Source organism: Pseudophryne corroboree, chromosome 4 (genome assembly GCF_028390025.1).
Source record: "Pseudophryne corroboree isolate aPseCor3 chromosome 4, aPseCor3.hap2, whole genome shotgun sequence".
Lineage (NCBI taxonomy): Eukaryota > Metazoa > Chordata > Amphibia > Anura > Myobatrachidae > Pseudophryne > Pseudophryne corroboree.
The window spans coordinates 284,040,436-284,054,598 of NC_086447.1; the positions used below are offsets into that span (position 1 = coordinate 284,040,436).

The 14,163-nt window shown below is 37.1% G+C and overlaps 1 long non-coding RNA gene across 1 annotated transcript; it reads left to right on the top strand.

The window, feature by feature from the left end:
* Positions 1–513: 513 nt before the first annotated feature.
* LOC134911347 (uncharacterized) lies at positions 514–6,672 on the top strand. The gene is made up of 4 exons (XR_010176498.1): positions 514–618; positions 5,937–6,035; positions 6,141–6,258; positions 6,389–6,672. It is a non-coding gene; the product is annotated as an uncharacterized LOC134911347 (long non-coding RNA).
* Positions 6,673–14,163: the final 7,491 nt, after the last annotated feature.

Here is a 14,163-nt window from a genome sequence, read left to right on the forward strand (position 1 = left end):
TATTATCATGTATTCAAATTATGAATGGAATGAATATTAAATAGATATTATGAAAACGAGTTAGATATGATGCAACTATGTGGTATTGAAAGAAACACAATTGTAATGAGATTGGATACCATTATTAGTATTATATATGAAATTAGCTCTATGCTATAGAAATCAACACTGAGTGGTGCAGTTACTCACTATATGTAAATTTATTGAACACACCGTTTATTATTCACTTTTTGGAGTTTGTGATATAATTGCACTTTAAAGTATATGTAGCTGAAATGTTGTTAAATATTCTTTAGGGTTCAAATTTAACAGACCCTGCATAAAAACTGAAAAGAGTCTGCAACCAGGTTCATTAACTAGCTGAATACCCTTAAAGGCGTATGCGTTTATGCTTGGTATGTATAAAATTATATGATAAGACACCACACCTGATAGCACCCAGTAAAAATATGTCCGAATATTAAAATTATGGTCTTCTAACCAATTAATAATATCCATAGGTTTTTCCATCCTACAACCATTCTGGGTGAATTATCCATCTCTATTAAAAGTTGGTCCTATATATATGGGCTATGGATGTTTTATATCCATGAAGGCCTTTGTTCCTTCCTTTTTTTGGTATGTATATATTTCCTTCTCCATTTTCTCCTCCATTTTCCTTCCCTATGTGTATATGCATATATGTGTGTATATAAAAATTATCCTAGAAATTTTAAAGGACCATCCAATCACCCGTTTTATGTTTTAGTGATACCATACAGAAACCCCTGATGAAGTCGTTCTGACGAAACGCGTTGGATCGAATCCGTTACGGTCTCTTATCTAGTTCATTAATACACCCTACAGAATATACACCTATAAGGGTGAGGGTGTTCTTTAAAGGCTTGAACAGAAAACCTACTGACTGTATTTGGATGTTTTTCTTTTAAGAATGTTTATATGAATGTATGGAACCTTTTATCTGTAAAAAAAATGTTCATATGAATTTATGGAATTCTATATGTTTTTTAATAAAAACAAATTGGTATCATATCTAATTTAGGCCATTCTGGCCGTCTTTTTGTTCGGGTGTGTTCTCTGGTGTGAGGGTATACTTGCAGGTGATCCCAGTTATAAGAATCCACACCGTGGAAGAACAGCTACTGGAAATACTAAAATCTGAGTGTTTTAAAGTTATACCAAGCGCAATTGGTTATTGTTTTTGTTTATGTTATTCTTTGAAAGTTCACTAACAGGGACTTTCTCCATATTGCTGCTGGTGGGTTGAGCGCGGGGTGGAAGACATTTTTTTGTATTTGTGTATCTTTTCTGTTAGTTGTCTTTTCCTGCTGCCAAATAATGCCTATTTTTAGGGATAGGTCTAAAAGACCTAAAAAATTTAGAAATATTTTTTCAGAGGAATATGTGGAAGGAGATATGGAGGAGGATGCGGAAGATTATTATCCACAATTAAATCTGATAGAGAAACTAGCGATCAAAGAACTTAAGAATTGGTACGATGTGATAACGCTAGAAAAATACATAGAAGTGGGTCGAGTCCCTAGGGGGCTAAGAATGATTAAAACACCAACCTTTGGTAACCTTGATGAGGGTTTTATGAAAAACTGGAACTCCATTTTGGAGGACTGTTCCATAAAACTCATGACTCTATTAGCAACTGAAAAGAAGAAGGAGTTAAATAAACTTGAAGTTGAACTTAACCAATTAGAAACTACTCTTACTAAATTTGAAAACAGTGAGGAGTTTAAAAAAGATGTAACTGACCTACAGGAGAAACTAGACGCAGTTGAGGATGAAATTATCTATAGAAAACCAAAAAAAAATTCTAGGGATAAAAATGATTATGTAAACAATAAAATATTTAGTTGGTCTAATACAGATTCCAAATTCGTCAATCAATTTTTAAAACGAGGTAATGAAGAGCCTGAACGTAGGAGCAGACGTGATCAATATAGACATGCTCCTATATATACAGAGAATTATAAAAGGGATAATTGGCAAAATAGAAGGAGACGGTCCTCTAATTATTCTCCCCATTATGGAAGAAAAAGAGATGGAACTACCTCTTACCAAAACCATTGGAGAGATAGATATCCGTCTTATAGGAAAAGACATGATGTTGGGAGATCTCAGTCCCCAAATGTCTTTCGACAACGTTTTTTTAGACGAGGGTCCACGGAAAGATCTACAACAGGGACGAAAAAGAGGTCTTTTTATAGGAGAGGAAAGAGAGGGGGGAGAAAACTCACCAAACAACAAGAGAAGAAGGCCACTTTTTCATCTTGTGGAGAGTCAGAGGTTGGACTCTTCAACCTCTCCAAGAGACAATTATCGAGTGCTCAAACAACGGTTTTAGGTAAAGGCCTAAAATTCGCTCCAGATGCACATGTCAATAAATTTGATCTTTATATTGACTTGAATAAATATATAAGAAATCTAACAGTGCAAAGGCATTTTTTTAAAAATCCAACCCCTGCTATGTCTAGAATTACTGAACAGAAACCTGTAGTGGCCCTTCCATCTAAATTCTACCCAGTTGAATCAAGGGGTAGCCATTTGGAAATCTTTTTTGATTCAGTTAAGGATGAATTTAGAAAATTAAAGGTAAAACCAGACAAGTTTACTTCTAATTTGAAACCTCAAGAAAAGAAAGCACTCTCCCTTCTAAAGAAAGATGATAACTTAGTTATCCGCAGTGCAGATAAGGGAGGAGGTGTAGTCATCCAGGAAAGAGATTCATACCTAGCTGAGGCGGGTAGAATTCTGGATGACGAATCAACCTACCTTAAATTAAGTTCAGATCCCACTGCACATTTTCAGGAAGAACTTTATATGTTACTCTTTGATGCTAGGAAAAAAAATGTAATCTGCCAAACGGAATATGATTATCTGTTTGTAAAACATCCAACAGTACCAATTTTTTATCACCTTCCAAAGGTGCATAAAAATCGTGAATGTCCCCCAGGGAGGCCCATAATTTCGGGGATCAACTCTTTGACCTCAAATTTGTCACACTATATAGACCTCAAACTACAACACTATGTAAAAAGATTGCCATCTTTTTTGAAAGACTGTACTAGTTTACTACAGGAATTGGCAAACTATATATGGAGAGAAGGGGACACTTGGCTTACAATCGATGTCCAAGCCCTCTATTCGTCAATTCCGCACGATAAGGGGGTCCTTGCAGTCAAGAAAACCTTGGAAATTGATTTGGAAAAAACTGTGGGAGAAACTGAGTTTATCCTACACAGTATTGAATATATTCTGCGACACAATTATTTCCAGTTTGGAGATGCCCACTACCTCCAACAGCAGGGGACTGCAATGGGGACAAAATTTGCCCCATCGTATGCGAACCTGCTGATGGGGGAGTGGGAGAACACTTTTGTCTATGGTTCCCCTTTCTTTACAGAAAATATTAGATTCTATAGGCGCTATATTGACGATTTGATTTTTGTATGGAATGGTGACTCACAAAGTATAGCCTCTTTTATAGAAGCTATCCATCAAAACCAATTCAATCTGAAATTTACTCACAGAACAGACACGATTACAATTGATTACTTAGACATTAAATTGGAAAGTACAGTAAATGAAAATATTAAGACCTCAACCTTTTTCAAAGATGTGGACACTAATAGTTTTATACCATCTACAAGTTGTCACCATCGAAATTGGATTGAGAATGTCCCCTATGCACAATTCCTGAGGCTTCGGAAAAATTGTAGTAATGTCAACGACTTTCTGGTTCAAACGGAGATTCTAAAAGAACGCTTCCTGTCAAGAGGTTACAATGCTTTAAAAATAGAGGAGGCGATTGATAGAGCATTGAAACAAGATAGACCGAGTCTCCTATCGAATAATACTAGAAAGAAAGTAGAAAAACACTTTCAATGTCGACCATTCATTACTAAATATAACAAAGAAAATTGGATGGTGAAAAAAACATTGGAGAAACATTGGAATATCCTGTTAAAGGATCCAGTGTTGGGACCCTCTCTCCCTCCAAAACCTCTAGTTATTTTCAGAAGGGCAAAGAATTTGAAAAGCATTCTGGCCCCAAGCAAACTTAAATCTACTAAAGTATCCACATCTGGACCAGATACATTTCTTTCACTGAAGAAAAAGGGAGGTTGTTTTCCATGTGGACATTGCATTTGCTGCAAACACATGGAAAAGAAACCGTTTGTGTGGCTATTGGATAATGGCTTGGAATACAAACTGAAAGAGTTGGTTAACTGTAACTCACAGTATGTCATTTATAGAATTACTTGTCCATGTAATTTGTCCTACATTGGCAAGACGAAGCGGTTAGTAAAACTTAGAATCCAAGAACATATGCGTAGCATTAAAAATAAGGTAACAAGTCATAACCTGCCGAGGCATTTCTTGGAATGTCATAATTCGAACTTAAAAGGATTTTCATTTACAATCCTTGAGTGCGTACGGCTAGGAGATAGAGGAGGAGATAGGGACCTTCTTCTATCAAAAAGGGAAACGTATTGGATCTATAATTTAAACACGTTGGTACCAGGGGGACTTAATGAGAACATTGATATAGTATCTTTCCTATGAGATCTATAGTTTCCCATCATTTTATAGATTCTTCTTTCCAACTAAGATCCAGATTATATTCCCTCCCTTTTGTTTCTCCCTCTCATTCTTTTTTTTTTTTTTTTTTTTTCTTTAAATTTTACATGGGGCTATTTTGAAAACTATGTATGTAAAATAACACTATGATGTGAAAATAAATGCAATATAAAGAAAAGAAGAAAAAAAAAAAAAAGTTTTATTACGGAGTATACGATCACTGTGTCTTTAAAAGCATGTTAGAATATGTGGATAAATGTACCAGCCTTGGACTCTGCATTCGAATACTTATTTTATGTGTATATGTATATATACATATGGTACAATTTGTTGCAAAAAAGAATAGTTTATCTAGTGCTCCACCTAGATTAGTGGTAAAATATATTTTGAACACGAACAATTTGGTTTTTGACACTTTTTTTCTAGCAAATTATAAATAAGATATAGGATTTAAATTCTTTTTACCAATCTTAGATATTTACTATGGAGATATAAAGATTAGCGGTAATAGGCATATTGAACACAAACACTTGCTTTTTTGCATTAGCAATATATAAATGAAGTATAGGATTTAAACTTTTTTTTTTTTTTTTTGTCTCCTTACATATGCGTTCCAGCCTTTGCTGAGTGGAACACATGCAGGAAATCAGTATCCACACACCTGATAGTTAGTTCATAGACACTTTTAAGTTGTTTTTAAGCACAATTCACTTTTTTCTTTCAAATTAAAAAGATCACCTAAATCTAGGGATTATTCTAATCCTTTTAAGTGTGGAATTATGTTTAGAATAGGAGCAGTATCCAGGAAAAACTAATAATTAGAGCCACTAATTACAGGAAGTTAGACTTGCACTGAGATGAATAAATAGCAGTCTCAGTGCTGTGCCAGTTCATTTTGGATGTGGCTGTTACTTGTGTCTCTTTCCTGGTGGCTGCAGTAAGTATTTGGAATGCATTGTACTGGACTGTATTTGTCTAATATGTAAGACTTGTATGTTTAAATTGTAATCACTGATATTGTGATCTAAGTGAGCACCTGATCTTTTGTATTATCATGTATTCAAATTATGAATGGAATGAATATTAAATAGATATTATGAAAACGAGTTAGATATGATGCAACTATGTGGTATTGAAAGAAACACAATTGTAATGAGATTGGATACCATTATTAGTATTATATATGAAATTAGCTCTATGCTATAGAAATCAACACTGAGTGGTGCAGTTATTCACTATATGTAAATTTATTGAACACACCGTTTATTATTCACTTTTTGGAGTTTGTGATATGATTGCACTTTAAAGTATATGTAGCTGAAATGTTGTTAAATATTCTTTAGGGTTCAAATTTAACAGACCCTGCATAAAAACTGAAAAGAGTCTGCAACCAGGTTCATTAACTAGCTGAATACCCTTAAAGGCGTATGCGTTTATGCTTGGTATGTATAAAATTATATGATAAGACACCACACCTGATAGCACCCAGTAAAAATATGTCCGAATATTAAAATTATGGTCTTCTAACCAATTAATAATATCCATAGGTTTTACCATCCTACAACCATTCTGGGTGAATTATCCATCTCTATTAAAAGTTGGTCCTATATATATGGGCTATGGATGTTTTATATCCATGAAGGCCTTTGTTCCTTCCTTTTTTTGGTATGTATATATTTCCTTCTCCATTTTCTCCTCCATTTTCCTTCCCTATGTGTATATGCATATATGTGTGTATATAAAAATTATCCTAGAAATTTTAAAGGACCATCCAATCACCCGTTTTATGTTTTAGTGATACCATACAGAAACCCCTGATGAAGTCGTTCTGACGAAACGCGTTGGGTCGAATCCGTTACGGTCTCTTATCTAGTTCATTAATACACCCTACAGAATATACACCTATAAGGGTGAGGGTGTTCTTTAAAGGCTTGAACAGAAAACCTACTGACTGTATCTGGATGTTTTTCTTTTAAGAATGTTTATATGAATGTATGGAACCTTTTATCTGTAAAAAAAATGTTCATATGAATTTATGGAATTCTATATGTTTTTTAATAAAAACAAATTGGTATCATATCTAATTTAGGCCATTCTGGCCGTCTTTTTGTTCGGGTGTGTTCTCTGGTGTGAGGGTATACTTGCAGGTGATCCCAGTTATAAGAATCCACACCGTGGAAGAACAGCTACTGGAAATACTAAAATCTGAGTGTTTTAAAGTTATACCAAGCGCAATTGGTTATTGTTTTTGTTTATATATATATATATATATATATATATATATATATATATATATATATATATATATATATAGAGACAGACAGACAGACAGACAGACAGACAGACAGACAGACAGACAGACAGACAGACAGACAGACAGAGAGATATATGAGTGTATATACATACAGAACTGTAAAAGAGTTTTACATATTTGTTGGAAAATGTTGCAAAGTAAGTATGTTCCCAAAAGAAATAGTAGCTAAATTTTATAAATTTCCTAACTTCAAACTGCATGAGCAGTAGAGAATTCTAATTCAAAGCTATATTTTGTGTGACCACCCATTACTTTACAACTACATCAATTCTTCTAACTGCACTTGCATACAGTTTTGGAAAGCACTTGAAAGCGAGGATATTCCAAACATCTTGGTGAACTAACCACATATCTTCTGTAGGGTGTACTCTAGCTCCAATCATCTGTCTCTTCATTCAATCCTCAAAAAGACTCAATGATGCTTCCAGACAGAGAGAGTGCCCAGATAGCATTGTTGTGATTACTGCAGGGCTGGCAGCTTCCTGGCAGTTAGCTGCATCCAGAAGAGCCAGCTATTCAAATTTCTACTAATTACAGTAAGACAGGTATACCTGTTTCATGCTTTTGAATATCTCCACCCACTCATCTTATAGGCTCCTCCTCCCCAGGATGTAATACCATTTGTGCCGGGAGAGAATGGGGGTCTCTGAAGGTAGTTGTAGGATCCTTATGTCCAGCATTGAACTGGGGTTGGTTATAGAATAACTGTGGTGACTCACCACTTTAGGCTTCACCCCTTTATGTGAGAGGACGGTTTACTGGTACATGAGCATGCAGACCATGGGAGTGTGTGGTACAAAGCAGTTTTGTAAACCAAAATCTCTAGTGCCGCTAATGTTATTAAATCTACTGGACTCTAACAAAAAATTAACGTGATTTTTACCTAATATACCTGAAAATATATGTAGATCATTTTAAAAAACAGAGTGGTTAAAAGCAAGAGGTCAGACTTATCTTAGTACTAGTGGAGGCTAGTGAGTGATCCCAATGCATTTCGTCCTTTAGGACTTCATCAAAAGTCCTAAAGGACGAAACACATTGGGTTCCCTCACTAACCTACACTAGTACTAAGATAAGTCTGACCTCCTGCTTTTAACCACTCTGTTTTTTAAAATTATCTACAGTACATATATTTTAAAAAAAATTATATATGTTTTTTTATATATTTTATTATATTTTGTACTCTTTTATGAATTAAATTGTCCATTTTTAGCATCATTGGTTCTTGCATCTTGCACTCTCCTAAAAACGTATCATAAGTATTTATATTGATTATTGAACACGACGGGTCGCCATACCCCTATCTCCCCTTTTTCTATACACATCACAGTAGTATACCCATACTGTATTTTTTAGGGGTTGGCTGACGCTCGAATATTATTGGAACTGTGTGTTTTAGGGTACTGCAGTCATATAGACTATCCCGTACAGGTTTCACTGGAATTTTATCACACAAGTGGCGCTGTACTTATATATATTTATATTTATACACACACATATATATATAATATAGATAGATAGATAGATAGATACAGGGGCGGCTTGGGATCGAACACCAGCTTGGGAAATTTATGGAATCAGCCCTAATGGGAGTGGAGTCCATTGAGGGGGAGGAGTCTGTCAAGAGGGCAGGGTCACTCCTCAGAGGTCCTAATTCTAAGATAGACACAGTTGGGGCCTTCTTTAGCTTTATGTTATGCTAATGTTTACCTGTGACTTTATGCATATGTTGCTACAATGCCCTTCCCTGACATACAGCCGTACGTCTAAATATACAAGGAGTGATATGCCTACTTTCAGTGCCTACTGACACTGTAGTCATGCCTTTAATCTACTTCTGATTTTATTGATTTTTTATTCTACAAACCCCTTTTTTTAAACTTATATGTTTTAAAGTACAGGGAGGGGGAGCACACACTACAAGCAGCACAGTACAGGGAGGGAGCACACACTACATACAGCACAGTACATGGAGGGAGCACACACTACATACAGCACAGTACAGGAAGGGAGCATGCACTACATACAGCACAGTACATGCAGGGAGCGCACACTACATACAGCACAGTACAGAGAAGGGGAGCATACACTACATACAACACAGTACAGGAAGGGAGCACACAAAAGTAGTTAAACACAGACACAGGGAACCAGCACAGCGAGATCTGTCCCAGTGGCCAATCTGCCCCTGATTACATACATAGCCACCACATTATTACATGCATAGCACCACATTACACGTATAGCACTGCATTACATGTATAGCACCACTTGACATGAATAGCACCACTTGACATACATAACCACCACATACATACATAGCCACCGCATTACATAAATAGGCCCATCATCATGGACAGACATTGGGCAGCTATAGGGCTGAAGGACTTTGCTTAAGAGATTTTGAGCACAGCCTGATTAGCTGGCATCCTGAGAACAAGGTACATCCTGCTCCTGTCCAGTCCCCAATCCATACACTGTGACCGGGGACACCCTAACCCTTACACCATCATGATTATGCACATAACATAATTAAAAATAACCTCTCTGCCAGGTCCCCTTCAGTACTCAATTCCTGCTCTGGTCAGTTCAGTGAGAGTGCAGCAGCTAGGGTGGCGGCGGGTGTTGTGAACCCGGCTCCGACCATCGCTATGCTGCTACTCCCAGGCCGGGCTCATTGAAGAGACCTTTGGCCGGGGCCAGAGAGAGGATGCTGCTGGGCTGAATAACTTTCTCCAGTAGAACAGCTTCACTACTTTTCACGGCTAGCGGCACCTGGAAGTGCCCGCTAGCCTAACTTCCGGATTGCGTTCCAATGAACCGCAAGTACTGGAAGCAGTGTAAGCCAGTCCAGCATGAGTGTGAATCGGTCTGACTGAGGGGGATATGGGACTGGCCCATCGGAATCTGTCATGGTGGGCCAATCCGCCCCAGTATATATATATATATATATATATATATATATATATATATATATACATACATACATACAAACAAATCTAGAAAACAACAGCACTCGCCACCCCAGAAGCAGGGTGCAATATCTGCACTCACCACTCAAAGGGTGGGGTGCATGCAGCCCATGGCCACCAACCCAAATATATACAAACAGAGCTTGCTATGGTGAGTGCTGAACTTTGTTTGTGTATATATCAACCAAATACTCTCCTTCTGCGCTGTTCTAAGGCTAATTAGATACAATAAGATACAGTACTCCTTGGGAGGGGCTGCCTATTTCACTAAGTCCCTTTTTAGGAGGGACTAATATAAAAAGAAAGGAAATTGGTGCCCAAAGGTTATTTTAACCTATAAAAACAGGGAACCCAGTGGGTTTCACAATTAACCTTGATTTTAAAACATCAACATGAACTGTTCTTTCATAAAAATATGTATTAAAATGTACAGAAGCAATGAAGCAAGTCCATCATATTACACAGACAAAATGATGTAATTTCTCTTTGAATACTCCATCTTTGAAGTTGATAGAGGAATATCGGCAACTTAGTGCAGTATCTTTAATCTTCCTCATATACTATTCAGAGATAACATCAAATATAACAAACCAACGCGTTTCGTCTAGTAACTAGACTTCATCAGGGGTATGTCGTTTGGTACTAACATTTATCAAAATGTGATCAGAGTGGACACTCAGGATTTTTCATTCTGTACATTTTAATACAATCTTTATGAAAGAACAGTTCATGTTTATGTTTTAAAATCAATGTTAATTGTGAAACCCACTGGGTTCCCTGTATTTATAGGTTAAAATAACCTTTGGGCGCCAATTTCCTTTATATATATATATATATATATATATATATATATATATATATATATATATATATATATATATATAAATATATATATAAATATAATGTGTATATATATATATATACACATATCAGCCAAAAACATATACAAAGTAGGTATGGCTTTAAAAAAGCATTATTACCAACTGAAGATTTTAATTACATCATTGTGGATGGTGGCATACCTTTTTAATTGAGTTAAAAAATGCTTTATGGTCTGTCTTTGTCAGCTAAAAGCTGGCGATAATTATGGGTTTTTTTTGCGAAAAGTAAAGCAAGTTTTGTTTGATACATACCAAGTTATCACATTCCCAAGGCTTTTCTATTACTAAAACACCATTTGCGGAAAAACTCCATAGTCTGATTATCGCAATCTTTAATTTGCGAAAAAAACAGCAGACATACATAGGACCGTTACTAAACTGTCGCAAAAATAAAGCGATCAGTGTATTTTTTGCAAAAATTTGGCAGAAAAAAAGATTGATACGTTTGCCCCAAGGTCTGTTGCCAGCATGTTGATTGTGCCCCTAAAGATACATGGGTCAAGGAATGTGATTTCATTTTCACTGATCTCATGTGATAGTTTCAAATTCAAGGTGTTGTCATTGAGAATCTGTATTATTTCCAGAAGCAGTTCTTTGCTTCCTTCATAAATGACAGCAATATAATTGATACTGTATATCTTTAACATGAAATACTATATCTAACAAAAGGATTATTTTTGTTGCTGAAAACCCAATCACGCTACAAGCAGCTGAGAAAGAGGTTTGTGCAGGTGGGGGCAAGCCCTGCACATATCACTGTGTCCCTCACCTGCAAATAAAATGCATCATCAAGAAGTGAAAAAATGTAAAATGAAAAGTAATAGTTCAAGCAAGAAGTACAAAATGTCACTGGAACCTTCCATGGTTAAGAAGTATTTAATAGCTAAAGTATCACAGATCATCTGTTCTATTTCAGAATAAAATAAGTTAATAATTGGTTACATTAAATCATTAAATACATGTATGATATAATAGACTAAGAGAGAGATTTATCAATCCTATCTAATGTTGCCCATATCAATTAGTCAGCTCCAAGCTATCATTTGTCAAGTACATCCTATAAAATGATATCTACAGATGTAGCTATGTTCATTGTGGCTGTGACTATTCACACTGGTTTGTCAAAGCTTGCATGCACGCACACTGGTGTGTGCATATATGCGCACCAGCGACCCATTGACTAGTCATTATTCGATCACAGGTGAGAATATTCTTTGCATGGCATGCAGAGTCACATGTGCAATTCATGCTCCTGCGCTTATGCATCGGGGGTAAGCTATACATGGCTACATCTGTAGATGCTTATAGGTTGCTGTGGGAACTTCACCTACCATATTCTCTGAAGTAAAATGGATACCTTCTTCCTGTGACCAAGAATAATAAAAATATTTTAAAAGCAACTCAAAATTAAATATTGTTTTCATCATACAGTAAAGTATCAATTATGTATACTGATATGACATATACACGGTTTGCAAAGTCTTTAATTTACAAACTCTAAGCTACATTTACAGTGCATCCGGAAAGTATTCTCAGCACTTCACTTTTGCCACATTTTGTTATATTACAGCCTTATTCCAAAATGGAATAAATTCATTTTTTCCCCTCAAAATTCTACACACAATACCCCATAATGACAACGTGAAAAAGTAGTTTTTTTTAGATTTTTGAAAATGTATTCATAATACAAAACTAAGAAATGACATGTACATAAGTATTCACGGCCTTTGCTTAATACTTTGTTGATGCACCTTTGGCTGCAATTACAGCCTCAAGTATTTCTTAAATATGATGCAACATGCTTGGCACACCTATCTATGGGCAGTTTCACCCATTCCTCTTTGCAGCACCGCTCAAGCTCCATCAGCGATGGTGCACAGCCATTTTAAGATCTCTCCAGAGATATTCAATCGGATTCAAGTCTGGGCTCTGGTTGGGACACTGAAAGATATTCACCGAGTTGTCCTTAAGCCATTCCTTTGATATCTTGGCTGTGTCCATAGGGTCATTGTCCTGCTGAAAGAGGAACCGTCAGCCCCAGTCTGAGGTCAAGAGTGCTCTGGAGCAAGTATTCATCCAGGATGTCTCTGTACATTGCTGCATTCATATTACCCTCTATTCTGACTAGTTTCCCCAGAGCCGGCCCTAGCCAATTTGATGCCCTAGGCAAAATTTTGTCTGGTCCCCCTAGCTCCGCCGCTAGTTCTGCATCTGTACCTGCAACGCTCAGGTAGTGGGGCCCACCGGGAGGTTACCCTGTGGGCCAGTTCAACTCTGCACAATGCCACACAGTAATGACCATAATACATATAATTCCACACAGTAAAGGAACCTTACACATATGCCCCACATTAGTAATGCCCATAATACACATAATGCCACACAGTAATGCACCTTACACATATGCCCCACATTAGTAATGCCCATAATACACATATACTGCCACAGATACTGCCACACTTGCTGGTTATACAAAAAGACCAGAATCAAACATGTAGAAACTGTCCATTCTCTTCACTATTCAGTGTGTTTGCTGGTGTCTGTTACTGCATGCCCTTTACTTTATACTGTGGGAGTGATATGCTCTGCCCTCCAGTCTGATGTGTCCGAAAGTCATGCTGCAATGATGTTTCATATAGAAAAGCACAACGCAACTTACTGACCACGTTACAGTGCTGGGTGGCAGGGGAATTTTACGGCATGGACTGACTAGGAAATAAAGTGTGGGGAGAACATTGCCCATGTTATGTCCCTGCAGACACCTGGGAATTGCACAGGGATAAGGTACACAGGATAACAGGGTCCCCCTCCCCTATGTGCACAAGCAGTATAGGTGATGTCAGGTTTCTGTGAAGCAGTCTTCCAAAATACACGTGTTATAGAAGCCATCCAGTAATAACCTTATATAGTCAGTGAAAATGTCACAGGTCCAGGAATTGCATTTACTTGGCTTCTGCTGTCTGTCTGAGGTCTCACAAGTCAGGGGCATTCAAGCATGTCAGAGGAAGTTTAAGGCACAGTTTGCATTTTTTTTTACAAATGTAAACAGCAGTGTATACAAGTACTGATTGAATACATTTGGAAAGTAACAGTTAGTTTGCAGACTGTCCCTCTCAGCATGAGATACTGCAGGGACATGCTTGGATGCCCCTAGACATGCTTGGATGCCCTAGGCAAATGCCTAGCCTGCCTATAGCTAAGGCCGGCTCTGAGTTTCCCAGTTCCTGTCACTGAAAAACATCCCCACAGCTGCCACCACCATGCTTCACTGTAGGGATGGTATTGGACTGGTGATGACCGGTGCCTGGTTTCCTCCAAACATGACACCTGGCATTCACACCAAAGAGTTCAATCACTGTATAATCAGACCTGAGAATTTTGTTTCTCATGGTCTGAGAGTCCT